Below are 19,302 nucleotides of genomic sequence, written 5' to 3'. Positions count from 1 at the left end.
TTTACTACATTTATTCCTATTTTATCAGTGTCTCTTCAAATCCTGAGGGTATCTGTAGATGTTTACAAAAAAGCTTATGGTTTACCTGCTTTGACAATATCGGGTTTTTTAGAAAGTACCTCTTCTCTCTAGGGCCTCCCACAGGCTGCTTCAAGCCCCTTTCTTCCTTGGTCTGAGTTAAAACTATTTGCTCAGTTGCATTCCTATAAGAAGTGCAAAGGAAGGAGAAAGGAAACAAAAACTCTCTTTAGCTTGCACGAAATTGGATCTGGAACAAGGTTTGGTAAGGGCAGAATTTGAAAATAATCCATTAAGCTTAGCACCAAATCTTATATTTGGGTATCATTTCTATCGTGTGAAATGTTCATAATTGGCTATCTTACTGAGATAAAAAGGACAAATCTGAATAAGGTATTGTATAGTGAGCAATAAACATGTAAGTGGCTTTACTTTTTGGATAGATGGGATTCAAGTAAGATCCCAACTCAAAAACTCTATTACCCCCTTGCTAGAAAGACAGTAAAACGAGGAAGAAGAAAAAATAATGTATCAAAAATTGTGATTTTTTAGGCCTGCTGGATTTATTGATGGATTTTTTAAGGGATATAAACACACAACTTTATTTTTAGAAAGTGGCTTCAGTGATTGCAGGAGTTGTTCTCTGAGGAGAGTTTTCCGAATATTATCATTAAAAAAATCAAAATGTGAGCAAGAGTTTTAAATAATGGGACTATAGCAAAGATGTAGTCTTGGCAATAAACATTGATATTCCCCAACTGACTTAAATTTGATTGTGCCAAATGAGTAATGCTCATGAATTAATATAAATTATTTATTGAAATTCTTATGCTTCCCCTTCAGCAGAACCTTGTCAGAGAAGAATAGATCCCTGTAGTACTCTATCCTTAGCTTTCTGTCAGGAACATTTTAAATTACTCATATAATGATGCTTATGCATCTACTAGTAGGAACAGTTGGAGTCTCAAAATGCCCTATAGTGAATAAATACCATGTGAGCAACTCTTTCTGACTCATTGCCTTCAATGGACATTGCCCTGGAAGGCAGGGAGTTAAGACTTGGGACATGAGGTATGTTTCTGTCTGTTGTAGAGTTGAGCTTGGTTTATTGTTGATGCTCCTTCTCTCTTTTGCTCTCCTTCAACTTAAAGTTGTATGTAAAAGCCTGACATTTGAAAAACAACTGATTTTCTCTCACTGTATCTTTATCATTGATGTTTTAAGCAAACTGCAGAGTTAATTGCAATTTTTTAATACTTACCAGTATCAACTAGATGGTGCCACTACTTAGTATGATACAGAGGAATTTATACACTGATAGGTTAGAGAAAGCAAATTAATGAAAACAAAGATATACATTGTGAGGTGATTGATTTTTACCTTCTAAATGTATTACTATTTTAAATTATGAAAAAAATTGCAAAACTTAACTTTAAAATATACATATTTATTACAAATCCAAAAAGAACAATAATTTCCAAATATGATAAAGTGATACTTCTATGAATTCAGTAAATCTTGCTTTAGTTGCAAGTAAATTTTTTCTTTTTCAAAGTTCTAGTTCCATTTATCAACTTATTCTCAGGTTTTAAATTGTCAATCTCAGCTTTAGTGCCTGTAACAAATTTTTTTGCTAGAACATCATACTTGTTCTTGCACATTTACTTGGTCAGAGTGCAATAATGTCACTTAACCTCATGTATGTCCTACTAAAACGTCTCAATACATCCTGAAATAACTATCTTTGAGGCTATTCTGCCTTTTATAGTGGAAGCAGATGGTGGGATTGTGGCTGTTCCAGAGGTTTCTTGTTGCTTCTTAAGTCAAAGACTCAGCAACTTTTCCAAGAGTCAAGTTAACTATAAAACAGATGTCTTTATACTCAGAGTTCTACATTATGAGCAGAGGTTTCTTATTTGAGGAAGTGAGAGCCAAATGGACTAAGTATCCTGAAATCCACCCCGATGCCTCTTTTTTCTCTCTCTCCTTTGAATTTCCATTGATGCTATAAATAATGAATCTAAAACAAAAAGATGCTAGAAGCAAATAGGCACCATGGGTATTATTTACTTCATATTTATTAGAAATTTCAAAAGTAAGGATAACAATATATTTGAGGTATTAAATGCTTTGCTATATAATGTATATAACTGCATACATGGAATTTGAGAAAGAATTTCAGTAGAGTAGAAAGAAATTGGATAGACTTGAGACAATTAACAAATGCTAAAATACCAGTTCTAGTGCTAAGTAATTTCTAAACCTTGGAAGATATTTTCTTCCTCATATCAAAAAAATTTTTTAATTAAAAAAAGATAGATTAAAAATAACCTGTTCCACAGAGTTGTGGGAAACATCATATGAAAATAACATGAACTGTGCCTGGAACATAATAAATTCTTAGTGAACATTATTCAATTAAAGCTTCAAAAATGTATTGCTAAAACATTTTCTGAAAAATGTCTTCAAATGATGAAACCTACTTTAAAATACTTTTTTATGTGTTAATATTGTATCAGTTGGTCTTCTTTCCCTGGCACCTCCAATTTGCTCTTGACAACAGCAGACAGATGGGAGGAGTTAAACGTTTGGATTGAAAGTTGGATACATTTTTTTTAAATGCCATTTTTTAAAAAGTGCTACTGCATCATTTAATGTATTTTTAAAAATTCTATGTATTATTGCATCTACTTCTCATACCTATTTTGGGAGTATGTATGATTAGTCCTTTATAGATAAGAAACAGAAGCTCTAAGACAACTCAGTTTTAAGAAAAACTCTGCTCTTTTTCAAGATTTGGTATGCCAGTTTTTAATTTATGATAATAAGAATTGATTTGGATTCTTTTTCTATCTTAAGATTAGTTTAAGAAATACATTAGAGTAATCACCTTATAACCTACAAGAGCTGGCTGATTGTATTCAGGTGAAATGGATACTATTGATAAATGTTCTCTAACCCAGGACCTCTCTTTTTTTGAGACCTAAGTATGTAATTGACTTGCTGTGATGATTCTGAGCAGATAGTAATGCTAGATATTTATGTCTGGATAATTTGTCTTTGCACCAGTAAGTTTCAGAGGAGTTTCATATCTTCTTGACAATATAAGCATATAAGGTTAAATATTTCACATTTTTTAAATTATTCTCTGTGACATATAATGGCTTTGATATTTAGACAAGCTAATGTGTATATAAGTTAATTCCCTCACTTTATTGAAAGTGGAATTAAATTGAGGCATGTCAAGTAAAACATGCTAAAATGACATGCCCAATACCACTCATCATCTCTGTAATTCTTAGTGAGTCTAAATATCAAAAATATCAGTTAACTTTTATGACTCCATAGGATGGATTCTTCAGTTTTCAGGATGGGAGGAGTCACTAAATCCTACCTAATCACTTCCATGATGCTGTTCCTCTCACTGAAGCTGAGTGGTTAGCTCGTAGATTGATCTACCTGCTGCTTTGTGAGATGCCACCAGAAGGGCTGATTACAGGATGAAGTAGGAATCCATCCACTCTGAAATACAAAAAAAGGGAATTACCTTTAAAGATTCTCAAGTTGTGGGGCGCCTGGGTGGCTCAGCGGGTTAAAGCTTCTGCCTTCGGCTCAGGTCATGATCCCAGGGTCCTGGGATCAAGCCCCACATCGGGCTCTCTGCTCAGCAGAGAGCCTGCTTCCTCCTCTCTCTCTGCCTGCCTCTCTGCCTACTTGTGATCTCTGTCAAATAAATAAATAAAATCTTTAAAAAAATAAAAAAATAAATATTCTCAAGTTGTAAAGCAGAGAAATGGGGGGGGGAGGTTTATTTTTAAATTGACTAGCTGTAGCTAGCAGTTGTCAAGGTGTAGGGAGTAAGTGATGTAATATCTTATGTTCTGGGGAACAATATTTAAAATCTGTCTATAGATATTTCTGTCCTTTGATGCTTATCTGCATTTGAAAAAAAAAAAGCATGGATTTCCATAATCTCTCTTTGCCCAGTGCTTTTTATTGGACTGTGGTTTCTTAATTATAATAATTGACAGGTAAGCAAATTTATATAACTGAGGTATAATACTTTTTAAAGGGACAGAAAGCCATTTAAAAACTATCAAAAAAAAAAAGGAATAATTATTCTGGCAAGACACATCTACAATGTTGGTCATAGAGATGGGGGAGATCATAAGAAATCAGGCTTGATTCTTACCTTGCCTACTGTCTCTGAGCACTTGAACAAGTCATTGAACCCTCTAGACAAGTGCTATCTAGTTAAAAATTCCAGCCACAAATTCAAGCTTTATATGAAGTTTTCTCTGCAGAATAAAAAATATACTTCTAAAAATTTAATGAGATAGTCTATAGCAAAGCACCTACCATGATAAATGCTCAATATATATTTTTACATACTTAGAATAAAAAATATGTAAGTATAAAGGCTAAGATAGTAGAGATGTTCTTATAGTGGGGCAAATCTGTAACTTACAGAACATAGCATTTTGCCAGTTCATAAAAACTGACATCTATCATTGGTTGTCCTTTTCTTCTGGTGGCAGCCCCTGGATTTTTTCTTCAGGACTTTCCCTCAATAAGGATTGCTATGTGGTCCAAATCAGCCTGATTACCTACACCTGGAGATTGAATTTAGGGCAGAAAGTTCCAGGAAGGAACATAGTTGGAGGGATCTCATTCCAATAGAACATTCCAGAAAATACTTCCATTTACTCTTACTGTCCATTTCCCTGGACCATTACTGGTTGCTGTCCTTTCTGAGGCCTGGTTACTCAATTTTTCCATCAGTTCTACAAGATTCCCTAGCTTCTACATAAATTCTCCTCTTTGATTACTATAGTCCATTTCTGCCAAACACTCTGATTGGGTTAGGTACAAAAACTGGACTTCTAATCCCCACAAACCTTTCTGATTTGAATACATCCTGTGTCCTAATATCTATGTTGAAACTTTGGACAGATTGTTTCAAGCTAACTGGGAGATAAACAGTCACTCACATTTTGCCTGGTATGTACTGGTAGGTTTTCTGATCTATTGGGCTGCAGCATCCTATCAGGTAGCCACATGGTGGCTACCATGCAACATGTTCTTTACATTTAAATTGAAATTAAGATTTGGTTTATTTATTTGCACTAGCCAACTTTCAGGTGCTCAAGAGCCACATATGACTAATGGCTACTCTATTGGACAGCATAGAATTTGAGTATTTCCACCATCTCAGCAAATTCTATTAGATAACATTGGTCTAAGGCCTTTCAGAACACTTGTTCAAAAATTCACTAAAGGTTAAGACACTTCAAAATAAAGACAAAATGAAGTTTGCTGTGAAAAAGAATTATTTGAAGAATGGAGATTAAATGTGTCTTGCAGAAGAATAAAACTCAGTTAAAAAATTATGGCAAGGATAATTACAGTGCTTTAAGAAAGTGCATATGGAGATTAATAGACATTCAATATCTTAATTTTTCCTTTGATGATTAGGAGGTCCTCTTCCACATTACTCCTCCTTTAGGACAATGAGGAATTACATTATAGAGTGAATTTTAAAACTTTGTAGTACTTCTCACTCATTTTAGGATGAAGAGGGATATCCCGAGTACATAGGTCACTTTTTAGGTCACATAGCTTAATTACCTGCAGAAACAACATGAGAACAACACACATCTCTTGAAGTTTTAATCTGAACAGTTGTGATCTGTTGGACAAGGTATTCAAGATATCTACCTCAAAATCATTTTTGTATTATCTAAACCAAAGATATTCAAATCACAGCTTTCCCTGCCTCGTATGAAATGGGTTATTGTGTAACTGCCATTTAACATGTATCTGTATTTCTTTAAAATACAGATACATGTTATGTATTTTGCCCAGAAAAAGGGAAGTCAAACTCCTAGAGTTTATAATTAAGACTGACCCTGAATTGTCTAACTCTTATCCCTTGAAATTTGCAATTCCCTATCCACTTTCCCAATTCCCAAGCACCTGGGGAAATTATATCATCTTTTACAAGTGCATTTTGTTTAGGTAAGAATTCAGAGGTAAAATAATGTGTTGCATATAATGGAAAAATAAGTATATTTGTAGAATTCTTTATAATATATATTGCAAGCAGGAACCAGAGAGAGCACTTCCTATTTTATGTGAAAGGTTGTAGGTGAGGAAGTGCAAAATTGTCAAGCATACAAACCTGCATTTAATTAGGTCTGTTTTGAAGAGTCATATTCATACATATGTAAGTGAATATATATTTTTGTCCTTGGGGCCTAGATCTGCCAGGTCTTCAGTTCCGGGACTGACTCAGGACAGTCTTAAGTTTTACATTTCCGTAAGTGGTTTAGTATTGGCTTGTCCGAAGTCTCCCTGCCTGCCTGCCAAGTCTCCCTGTCTGTTACACATTTGATGGCTTCCTTCTGGGGCTTGCTAACTTTTGCTGTCTGACAAATGAATTAACAACAGGATATCACCAGAGTGGCTCCTAGATAATTAATGTCCATTTGATATTTCAGTGAGTTTATGCATTGAAAGACATTTGCTTTTAATGTATGCTTCTATACTCAGATTTGCTTGGAATTTTTTTTCAGCTATTCTTTACAACCTTTTTGGGAAAATACTCCTATTTCCTCTCCCAGGCTAAAAATCAAATTTCATGTACTTTACTTACCTTCATTCATGACTCCTTGTCTCCTTTCCCAGTGCTCTCATTAATTCTAAACTGGGTCATTACTGGCCTTTAAAACTTGCTGCCCTACTCAATTTTATACTTTTCCCCCCATTCTTTCACCTGAGTAAGTTAAACCAGCGCTTCTGTATTAGAGATGGTCAGCAGTGCCACAGAAAGGAAGTCATTCCTTCCAGGAGACTAAAGATCTAAATTTTTAAGAGAAAATCACAATACAGGGATAATTTGCTTTCTGAGGAATGGTATAACTAAATTGAACACCAATTTTTTTTAATCATGATCTGATTCTGTGGGGGGACTTGGGGTTTTATTTTTATTGATGTTCCTGTTTTTGCTGATGGCACAAGTTTTTTTTTTTTTTCTTTTCACTTTTTAAAATTTAAATTCAAGTTTCTTAACATATAGTGTCTCAGGAATAGAATTTAGTGATTCATCGGTTGCATATAATACTCACTGCTCATCAAAACAAGTGCCCTCCTTAATCCCCATCACTCAGTTATCTTACCCCCTGCCCACCTCCCCTCCAGTAACCCTCAGATTGATCCCTATAGTTAAGGGTCTCTTTTGGTTTGCCTCTATGTTTTTATCGATTTTTTTCCTGCCCTTCACCTATATTCATCTGTTTCTTAAATTCCACATATGAGTGAAATCATATGGCACTTTTCTGTCTCTGACTTATTTTGCTTATAATACACTCAGTTCCATACATGTCATTGCAAATGGTAAGATTTCAATTTTTGACAGCTGAGTAATATATATATATATATACACGCACATATACACCACCTCTTCTATATCTATTCATCAGTCCATGGACATTTGGGTTCTTTCCATATTTTGGTTATTGTGGACATTGCTGCTATAAATATTGGAGTGCATGTGCCCCTTTGAATCACTATTTTTGTATCTTTTGGGTAAGTACCTAGTAGTGTAATTGCTGGGTCATAGAGTGGTTCTATTTTTAACTTTTTGAGGAAACACCATACCATTTTCCAGAGAGGCTGTACCAGTTTTATTCTATGTGTAAGAGGGTTCCCCCATTCTCTGCCTTCCCTAACATCTGTTGTTTCCTGAGTTGTTAATTTTAGCCATTCTGACAGGTGTGATGTGATATCTCATTGTGGTATTTCCCTGATAAATTCCCTGATTTGTAGTTCCCTGATAAAAAGTGATGCTGACATTTTTTCATGTGTCTGTTAGCCATTTGTATGTCTTCCTTGGTGAAATGTCTGTTCATGTTTTCTGTCCGTTTCTTGACTGGATTTTCTGGTTTTGAGGTGTTGAGTTTGATAAGTTCTTTATAGATTTTGGATACTAATCCTTTATCAGCTATGTCATTTGCAAATATCTTCTCCCATTTTGTCAGTTGCCTTTAGTTTTGTTAATTGTTTCCTTTGCTGTGCAAAAGCTTTTTGTCCTAATGAAGTCCCAACAGTTCATTTTTGGTTTTGTTTCTCTTGCATCTGGAGACGTGTCTAGCAAGAAGTTGCTGCAACCAAGGTCAGAGAAGTTGCTGTCTGTGTTCTCCTCTAGGATTTTGAGGGGTTTCTCTCTCACATTTAGGTCTTTAATCTATTTTGAATTTATTTTTGTGTATGGTGTAAGAAAGCCATCCAGTTGCATTCTTCTGTGACTGTCCAATTTTCCCAATACCATTTGTTGAAAAGACTTTTTTCCATTGGACATTATTTCCTGCTTTGTCAAAGATTAGTTGACCACAGAGTTGAGGGTGCATTTGTGGATTCTCTCTTCTGTTCCATTGATCTATGTGTCTGTTTTGAGCCAGCATTATATTGTCTTCATGACTACAGTTTTGTAATATAGCTTGAAGTCCAGAATTGTGGTGCCTCCAGCTTTGGTTTTCTTTTCCAACATTCATTTGGCTACTTGGGGTCTTTCTGATTCCATACGATTGTCAGAATTGTTTATTCCAGCTCTGTGAAATGATAGGGATTGCAATAAGTGAATAGATTACTTTGGGTAGTATAGACATTTCAACAATATTTGTTCTTCTGAAGCCTGAGCATGGAATGTTTTTCCATTTCTTTTTGTCTTCCTCAGTTTCTTTCATCAGTGTTCTATAGTTTTCAGAGTACAGGTCCTTTACCTCTTTAGTTAGGTTTATTCTTTGGTATCTAATGGTTTGGGTATAATTATAATCAATTCCTTGATTTATTTCTGCTGCTTCATTGTTCATGTATAAAAATGCAAAGGCTTCTGTGCATTGATTTTATATCCTGCAATGTGGCTGAATTCATGTATCAGTTTTAGCATTTTCTTTTTTTTTGGTGGAGTCTTTTGTATTTTCTACATAGATTCTGATTCTATTTACCACCTTTTCAGAACAGAAGCCAAGTAAGATAATCCTTAAATTCAATATAACCAAAATTGTCCTCCTTAATTCACCTGTAAATATTTTCCAAACAAATGTAGATATTCTTACCACTGGGGCCCCAGACCCGGGTTTTGAGATGTCTCTTAATAATTCTCTTTAGAATATATAATTTGGTTTTGGGTACATTAATCCATTTCCTAAAAATGTGGCTTTTCATGCAAGTCCTTGAAATATATTGTATATAGCAGGACATACAAGCTCAGAATATTGATTCAGGTTACTTGGCCTCTAAGTCCCACTGTTACCTTACTACTTTAATTTTTTCATCCGTAAATAAGAATAATAATAGTATATCCATTATAGGATGTCTAAGGATTGAAAATGAAATATAAAGGGAGAGCTTAGAAACATTAAATATTTTGTTATTAAACTTAATGATAGTTTACTATTATAAAAAAGAAGTCTATATTTAGTAGCCTTGTCAAAGAATTGATGCAAGTCTTTTTTTGTCTTCTTAGTTTCAAAGAGGCTAATAGGAAGCCTAGAGCCCTAGAAGACTGTTTACAACTAGTGTTTTCTTCTTTAAAGACAAAGTGCATCAGATGGTATCTGTGTCCTAGAAGTTTAAACTCATGACTGGATGTTAATCTCTTCTTCTTACTATTCCTTAAGATACTACCTAAGCAGCCAAATCAAAAACCCAAATAAGAGTGGTTTAAAAAGATAGAGAGATAGGGGCACCTGGGTGGCTCAGTAGGTTAAGGCCTTTGCCTTTGGCTCAGGTCATGATCCCAGGGTCCTGGGATCAAGCCCCACATGGGGCTCTCTGCTCGGCAGGGAGCCTGCTTCCTCCTTTCTCTCTCTGCCTGCCTCTCTGCCTACTTGTAATCGCTGTCAAATAAATAAAATCTTAAAAAAAAAAAAAAAAGAAAGAGAGAGAGAGAAAGATGTTATTATACTTGAAAAAATTTCTTCCTTTTGTCCTGATCTCAATGATCTGTCTTCTCATCTCCATCTTTTTCAACTTAATGGAGGATCCATTGAATCCTATTGACATAAGAAAAGTTTGGATGATATCTTCAGCTGGATTCCTGAAAATGAAACCTGAAACAAGTATTCAAGTAAAAATGATTCAATAGTGTTATCAAGGAAAACCAGTAAAAGACTAGCAAAGTGGGACAGGATATTAAAGATGGCAAGCAATGTTAATGGAGAGTAATATTACCTCTGTTGCCCCAGAAGAGGACACAGCAGTGGACATCACATCTTTAATGTTCTAATCAAGTCACAATGGAGCTGGAGTATTTATACTTCTGTACTCATTGATCATTGCTTTTGATTAAATGAAGGAATTTACATTTATAGGCATTTGTGGCTTTCCTAGTTTGAGGGAAAATCATTCCAGTGGTCCAAGGACAGCATTCCCAAAAAAGCTAGAGGTGTCTGCAGGGACAGGAAGCAGTCCTGGATTTGGGGTGCACGAAAGAGGTAAAGAGATGGCAGTGAATATTCACAGAGCATTACTACATGGAGGCATGATTCACTGAGAAGGCCAATGTGGTCTACCAAATTCAGTGTGGTTTTAATTTGCATTTTTCTTATAATTAGTTTTAGGAATTCAAACACCTTTTAGGAATTCAAACACATTCACATGTTTAGCAGTACTTTTTATTTCCTTTTCTATCAAATGTCTGATAAGATCCTTAGCCAATTTCAATTCTTCATAATTTTATTGCTCTAGAGTTCCAGAAAACATTTACTAAGGAGATTGGTTACTTTGCTATGGTGTGAATTACAGATATTTTACCTTTTTCAAACAGTGTCTCTTAAAAAATGGACTATGTTGTTGTTTCACTGGTAGGCATTACTTCTGTTTTTTTGCATTTTTGAGGTATTTTGTGTGGTGCTATGGTAGTACCCTTTTTACTAAGAATTATTGCAATAATTAGATTTTTTTAAACTTTAGAGTTTCCTATGGTATTGGTTGTGATTTTAAATTGATCAATAGTAATGTCTTTTTGGTTAGTACTCTTCACTGATGTTAGTGTGATGGTCTTTGCACATTTTAAAACAGCATCTCTGTGTCAAACCCCTTTTAATTATTATTTATTGGAGTCTCCTAGAGTATGGGGAGATGGCAGGAAGGCTGTCAGAAACAACACAACTGAAAATATTTTTTCTAGTTTGCTGCCAAAGATTTAGACTGCCTCCCACCAATATGGCTTTTCTTTGTGATTCCTTGAGTCCATGTTGATAAATGAAAAACACGACATTGTACTCCCTGGAACTTTCTAAGATCTATTGTTGCTTGATCCTTTTGCCACTACTGTGCTTTATCTCTTCATCTATTATTTTGAGTAATTCACTGATTTCTCAGCTGCCATTTTTGGCATTTTTTTTCCACTGAAATTAAGTTTACAGGGATTTTTCTTTTATTCCCCCTCTTGTATGTGTCCAGTTTAGGTTTGGTGCTTATTGTCATAAACATATTTATAACAGAGATTTTAGTCTTATGGAAAATAAATTTATAAAGAACCCATATAATAAACAGCAACCACACTTCTGCAGAATGAAATAGGAATGACAAAGATAGTTCTGAAAGAGCATGAAATAAGAAACTAGTAGAAAGTTTAAGGGGTTTGGAATTCTACAGGCTTGGATTGATATGGTTGCTCATTTATTTACTAGCTGTTTTTTCAGAGGCAAACTAATACAGCATTCTAAGCTTGTTTCCCTTCTTCGGTGTATTTTTAGGAGGATTAACTACAATATTTTTTTAAGATTTTATTTATTTATTTGACAGACAGAGATCACAAGTAGGCAGAGAGGCAGACAGATAGGAGGAAGCAGGCTTCCTGTAGAACAGAGAGCCTGACGTGGGGGGCTTGATCCCAGGACCCTGGGATCATGACCTGAGCCGAAGGCAGAGGCTTTAACCCACTGAGCCACCTAGGCGCCCCAAAATACAATATATTCTTAAGTCATCTAGCCATAGATTACCCTTAATGTGTATTGGTTCTTATTGCAGGCAGAGAACTAGACAGAAAAATGGCTGGAAATAGATAGCTTCAAATTACCTAATCTGGGGATGCCTGGGTTGCTCAGTCAGTTTAGCATCTGCCTTCAGCTCAGGTCACGATCCCAGAGACCAGGAATCGAGGCCCCCATCAGGCTCCTTCCTCAGTGAGGAGCCTGCTTCTCTCTTTGACAAATAAGTTAAATATATATATATATATATATATATATATATATATATATGTATATGTACATACACACACATATACCTATATTAAATTGACAGAATACAAGTAGGCAGAGAGGAAGGCAGAGGGAGAGGGGGAAGCAGGCTCTTTGCTGAGCAGAGAGCCCAAAGTGGGGCTCAATCCCAGGACCCTGAGGTCATCACCTGAGCCAAAGGCAGAGGCTTAACCCACTGAGCCACCAGGTGTCCCAATAAGCAAAATACTATTTTAAAAACACCTAATATGTAGAAAAATTAATATAATGCCTGTTAAAATTTGTGAAGAGACTTCTATCTGACTAGTTGGAAAATGCTTATTGATATTTCAAAATGCTAAAACTTTCTTTTACTTAAAATCAAAATCTGTTTATAGTGGTTGATGGTTCATTTTATATATTATCTTGACTAGGATGGGTGCCTTCTTGTTGGACCACATATCAGACTAGATTTTTCTTTGAAGGTATTTTTTACATGTGATTAAAAATCAGTAGACTTTATGGAGGATAATCTGTTTTACTCACTTTCAACAAAATGCGTCCAGTCACACCTAAGAGCAAAGCCTGAGATCCTCAAAGAAGGAGGAATTCTGAGTTTCTAGCTTTCAGGCTCAAGATTGTAATAGTGTGGGAAAGGAAAAATAATTTTCCCTTTACCCTACTGAGCTCTTTCCTGAGACTTCCCTGTAATAAAAAAAAAAAAAATTAAAAGGAGAAAAACAGAATTTTAATAACATGCACCCCTCCAGTATACATGGGAGATACCCAAGAAAACTGAGTTACTCCCCAAAATGCCCAGTACCACCATCATCTAAAGCGAAAAGATATTAGGGTGGGGGGAACCAGTTTTAGGAGGTTATCACATAAAACACAATAAATAAGAATACGGTTGTTATGAAGATGTAAATCCCCCTTCTTTATTGGTAAGGATTTCTAGAGATTTCTTGATACAGAGAGACACCTGAGAAATGGAAATTTCCCTTAGAAATCTAAATATCTCTTACAAAAGGTGGTTTCTAGGTGGTTTTCAGAGCATTTCCTTTGTCTGCTGTATCAGCTCAAAATGATCCTTATTACATATTACACAGAGGCACATTTTAGGGTGATATATTTGGCCCATCGTTCCCGCCTGTTAAACTTTAAGTAAGAAGGTTCACATTCCACACACTGAATTGATAGACTTCTTCCTACCTCACTGAACCAGTCTCTTGGTCCTGAGGCCAGTTCAGTTAAAGAGCAGTGTCCTTGCATGTGGACTGTCAGAGTTAGGCCTTTATGATATGAGCAGTCTTGCATGTAGTATGAAGCATTGCAATAGAAACAAAAGAAAACCAGGTACATTGGTATAGAAGACTATAAACCCTTCTGAGTCCTCCACGTGCCTGGCTCAAAGCCTCTTTTGCTGTTTGCATGTCTCAGATGACATCATCAGGTGTGCAGTAAACTTTGAGAGTGGCCCACATAGCAGCATGCACTAGATTGCATATATAAGGACTATTTGATTTTTTTCTCTGATGATTACATCAAGTTGTTCCCCTTCAGTTTGCAGAACATAATGAAAAAAAATGAGTAAGTACAGAAACTAGACAAATCAAAAAGGTGGGAGAAAATTGTAAACTTCATTTTGGAAATTCATTGATAGATTTTTGAAGGAACTACAAGATTTTAAACCTCAAAAACAATAGCACTAGAATATAATTACTTACAAAGGTGCAACATAATTTTTCTTTCTACAGTCATTCAGATTTCTACTAAAAATAATCACAGTAAAACTAATTTGTTTGCAAATTAAGTCTAGTTTGAATAAATTTGGTCTGAATAATTTACGTAAGTGAAACAAGAATAGCTATTTGACCATATTGGCTCTTTTAAATCTGCTTTGCTGGAACTTTTCATAAGGAATCTTATTGAACCTTTTTTTTTAAGTATGGTTAACATACAATGTTGTATTAATTTCGGGGGTACAGCATATTGGTTCAATGAGTCTATATGTTATGTTCACCATAAGCATAGCTACCATTTGTTACCATACATAGAGTATTATTTACTACATTCCCTATGCTGTACTTTTTATCTTCACGGTGTGTTTATCTTTCACCCATCCCCCTTTCCTCTGGCAACCACCTGTTTGTTCTGTTTACTTAAAAACTTCCTGGTTTGTTTTGTTTTTTAGATTCCACATATAAGTAAAATCATGGTATTCATGTTTCTCTCACTTATTTCATTTAGCATATTACCTGCTAGATCTATCCATGCTGTGACCAATGGCAAGATCTCATTATTCTATGATTGAGTAATATTCTAGTATGTGTGTATGTGTGTATGTGTGAGAGCATGCACAAGTGTGTGTATACCACACCTTTATCCATTTGTCTATAAAGAGACACTTGGGTGGCTTCCATCTCTTGGCTGTTGTAAATAATGCTGCAATAAACAAAGAGTGAATATATCTTATTGAATTTGTGGTTTTGTTTTCTTTGGGTAAGTACCCAGTAGTAAAATTATTGGATCATAAAGCATTTGTCTTTTTAACTTTTGGAGGAAACTCCATACTGTTTTCATAGTAGTTGTGCCAATTCACATTGCCACCACTAGAGCACAGGGGATCCTGTTTATTCACATCCTCACCAGAACTTATTTGTCTTTCTGATACTACCCATTCTGACTTGTGTGATTTGATAACCTCATTCTGGTTCTGAATTGCATTTCCTGATGATTAATGATGTTGAGTGTCTTTTATGTATCTGTATATCTTCTTTAAAAAAAAAAAAGTCTTTTCAAATCTCATTTTTAAAGCAATTTTTTTTTTTTTGGTGTTGTATTCTTTTTGGTTTGGATATTTTTTGTGTTTTGGATATTAATCCCTTATCAGATAGATCACTGGCAAATATTTTCTCCCATTCCACAGTTTGCCTTTTCATTTTGTTGATGATTTCCTTTGCTGTACAATGTGTTTTATTTTGGTGTAGTCCCAGTACGTTATTTTTTATTCTGCTTCCCTTATCTGAAGACATATTTATAAGTCCAAGAGATTAGTACCTGTTTTCTTTTAAAGATTTTATGGTTTAAGTCTCACATTTAGATATTTAGTCCATTTTGAATTTACTTTTGTGTATAAGAAATTGGTTCTGTTTCATTCTTTTGTGTTGTTCAGTTTTCCTAATACCATTTATTGAAAAGGCTGTCTCTCCCCCATTTTTTATCCTTGACCATATAGGCATGGGTTTGTTCAATGTTCTCTATTCTGCTCCATTGATCTATATGTCTATTATTGTGCCAGTACCATACAGTTTTGATTAGTTTAGCTTCATAGTGTATCTTGAAATCTGGGATGGTGGTACCTCCAGCTTTGTTCTTCCATCCCAAGATGGCCTTGGCTATTCAAGGATTTTTGGTGGTTCTATACAAATTCTTTCTACTTCTATGAAAAATGGTGTTGGTATTTTGATAGAGAGTGCATTGAATCTGTAGATTGCTTTGAGTGATATGGACATTTTAACAATAATCTTCCAATCCACAAACATGGTATACCTTTCCACTTGTATGTGTCTTCAATTTTTCATCAGTGTCTTAAAGTTTTCAAAGTATAAGTCACCTCTATGGTTAAATTTATTCCCTACCAATTTTATTTCTTTTGGTACAATTATAAGTGGGTTCATTTTCTCTTTCTGCTACTTCATTATTAGTTTATAGAAACAATAAATTTCTATTAATATTGTATCTTGAAAGTTCTCAACTCATTCATCAGTTCTAATAGTCTTCTGGTGGAGTCGTTAGGGTTTTTTGTATGTATACTCAGTATCATATCATCTGTTAATAGTGACAGTTTTACTTCGTCCTTATTGATTTGGATGCTTTTTATTTCTTGTTTGATTATTATAGCTAGGACTTGCAGTACTATGTTTAAATAAAAGTTATGAGCATGAGCTCTTTGTCTTTTTTCTGACCTTAGAGGTAAAGCTTTTAGTTTTTCACCATTGATTATGATGTTCACTGTGGATTTTTCATATAAGGTCTTTATTACATGAAGGTGTTTTTTCTTTAAACCCATTTTGTTGCGAGTTTTTATTGTGAACAGATGTTGTATTTTCTTAAATACTTTTTCTTTGTACCTATTGAGATGACCATATGGTTTTTATCCTTCCCCTTGTTAATATAATGTATCACAACAATTGATTTGCAAATATTGAACCACATTTGTATCTCTAGAATAAATCTCACTTAATTGTGGTGAATAATTTTTTTAATGAACTCTTGTATTTGGTTTGTAAATATTTTGTTGAGGACTTTTGATCTTGGCCCATAGGTTTTTATTTTAGTTTTTGTTTTGTTTTGTAATGCCTTTAGTTTTGGTATTACTGGTCTTATTGAATGATTTTGGAAAATTTCCCTCATCTTTTAGTTTTTGGAATAGTTTGAGGAAAATATAAATGGGATAATTTACCCTTGAAGTCATCTGATTTGTGACTTTTGTGTGTTGGTTTTTTGATTACCAATTCAATTTCATTACTAGTAATTGGTTTGTCAAAATTTCTATTTCTTCCTTATTCAGTTTTGGAAGATTGTATGCTTTTCGGAATTTATCCATTTCCCTAGGTTTTTCAGTTTGGTGGTATATAATAGGTGTTCATTGTTATTCATTCTCCTTCATTTCTGATTTATTTGAATCCTCTGTTTTTCATGATGAGTCTAGCAGAAGTTCAATTTTGTCTTTTAAAAAAACCCTTTTTATTCCTGTCCTTTTACTAGCTTCTGACTTTGCTCTTTTTACAGATTCCTTAGTTGTAATTTAGGTTAAAATTTTTCTTGTTTCTTGACAAGGATGTCCACTTTCTCTACTTTTATTCAACATAGTACTGGAAGTGCTAGCCACAGCAATCACACAGAAAAAGAAATAAGTGGCATCAGATTAGTAAGGAAGAAGTAAAACTGTCACTATTGATAGGTGATATGATACCGTATATAGAAAACCAAAGACTCCACCAAAAATCTACTGGAACAGATCATTGAAAGGGTGTCAGGGTGACTCAATCAGTTGAACATCCAACTCTTACTTTTGGCCCAGGTCTTGATCTCAGGGTCATAAGATTGAGCCCTGCATCATGCTCCACACTCAGCAGGGAGTCTGCTTAAGATTCTGTCCCTCTCTCTCTCTGAAACTAAGTAAATCTTTAAAAAAAAGTATGATAAATGAATTCAGTAATGTCACAGGATATTAATCAATACACAGAATTCCATTGCATTTCTATGCACTAATAATGGAGCAGCAGAAAGTAATCCTATTTACAATTGCACCAAAAATAATAAAATACCTAGGAATAAGCATAATGAAGGAGGTGAAAGACCTCTACTCTGAAAACTATAAAACATGGATGAAAAGATATTTCATGCTCATGGACTGGAAGAAAAGAAAAAGTGTTAAAATGCCCATTCTACCTAAAGTAATCTGCAAATGTGATGCAATACCTATTAAAATACCAACAGCATTTTTCACAGAAATAGAACATATAATCCTAAAATTTGTATAGAACCTCAAATGACCCTAAGTATCTTTTTGAAAAAGAACAAAAAAACTGGAATATCACAATCCCAGATTTTAAGATATACTACAAATCTGTAATCGTCAAGACAGTATAATACTGGCACAAAAATAAACATATAGATCAATAGAACAGAATACAAATTCCAGAAATAAACCCATGGTTATACAGTCTGCACCATGTTCATCCCAACAATATTTCCAAATCCAACACCTGGAAACATCTTAAGTTTTTATTGATGGATGGATAAAGAAGTTGTATACATATACAGTGAAATGTTATTTAGCCATAAAAAAAAAAAAAACAAGAAAATGATACCATTTGTGGTAACATGGATGGACCCTGAAGGTTTATGCTAAGTAAAATAAGTTAGAGAAAGACACATAAAATATGATTGCACTTAAATGCAGAATTTTAAAACAAAACCAAACCCAATAAACTCATAGACAAAGAGATCACATTTTTGGTTACCAGAGGCAGGGAGTGAGGAAAGGAGGAATTGGAAGAAGGTGGTCAAAAGTTACAAGCTTCCCGTTATAAATAATTACTAGTCATGTAATATACAACATGATAAGTACAGTTACTACTGCTATATAATACACAGAAAAGTTGGTAAGAGTAGATTCTAAGAGCACTCATCATAAGGAAATTTTGTTTCTTTTTATTTTATCTATATGAATGTTGGATGTTAACTTTTTGTGGTGACAGTTTCAAAATATATGCAAATGAAACAATTATACTGTGCATCTTAAACACACAGTAATATATGGCAATTATTTCTCAATAAAGCTGGGAAAAGAACTTACCCATAACAAATCTTTACCAATGTCACCATACGCAAGGAAATAAATAGCTCACACAAATAGTTTCTCCTACTTGTCCACATCTGGAAAGGAAGTGACAAGTTTAAGATTTTACCTTGTGTTCTCATCAGGACACTGTGTGGTCAGATTCTGAAGAGCTGACTTTGGTAATAATTCTTACCTTTTGCCAGCTTCTGCCAGTTTTCCAGGTTCCATCATGGGTCACCAAACTGTAGGTGAGGAACAATAATTTTCTCTTTATCCACACAGGTTCTTGGCTGAGACACCCTATATTAACAGAAAAATAAACAGAAGTATAGTAACATGTATTCTCCTATACATGGGAAATACCCAGGAAAACTGAGTGACTCCCTGAGTTGGCCCACACCACTACCTTAAATACCATTTTAGCTAAAGACAAAAGAAGATTTGTATGGGGAGTCTAGTTATGGCAAAGCACATGAAATTTGGGTAGGATTGTCACGCAGATTTAAGTCCCTGTCTTTTCCAATGGTAAGAGTTTCTAGAGATTTGTAACTCCCTTTTTTCGTAGAGGCAGGAAAAAACCTTTACAAATGAGGACTTCCTTCATAAATGTAAATATATTACAAAAGGGAAACTTCAGTTTTCAGAGCTTCTGGATCAGCTGTTTCTTTCCCCCCCCTTTTTTTTTTAAGACTTTATTTATTTGACAGA

The 19,302-nt window shown here is 34.6% G+C and overlaps 1 long non-coding RNA gene across 2 annotated transcripts; it reads right to left on the bottom strand.

Annotated features, from left to right (window-relative positions):
* Positions 1-1,597: 1,597 nt before the first annotated feature.
* LOC123394471 lies at positions 1,598-18,890 on the bottom strand. Of its 2 annotated transcripts, none has more exons than XR_006609251.1 (3): positions 18,722-18,890; positions 12,789-12,947; positions 1,598-3,540 (listed from the first exon to the last, which is right to left on the bottom strand). It is a non-coding gene; the product is annotated as an uncharacterized LOC123394471 (long non-coding RNA). The 2 variants fall into 2 exon arrangements; XR_006609250.1 differs by having other exon boundaries at positions 18,788-18,890.
* Between the last annotated feature and the right edge of the window lie 412 nt (positions 18,891-19,302).

Source organism: Mustela putorius, unplaced genomic scaffold, assembly GCF_011764305.1.
Source record: "Mustela putorius furo isolate JIRA1106 unplaced genomic scaffold, ASM1176430v1.1 tig00003834_pilon_pilon_pilon, whole genome shotgun sequence".
In the NCBI taxonomy this organism is placed as follows: Eukaryota; Metazoa; Chordata; class Mammalia; order Carnivora; family Mustelidae; genus Mustela; species Mustela putorius.
This window is presented reverse-complemented; position numbering and strand designations above follow the sequence as displayed.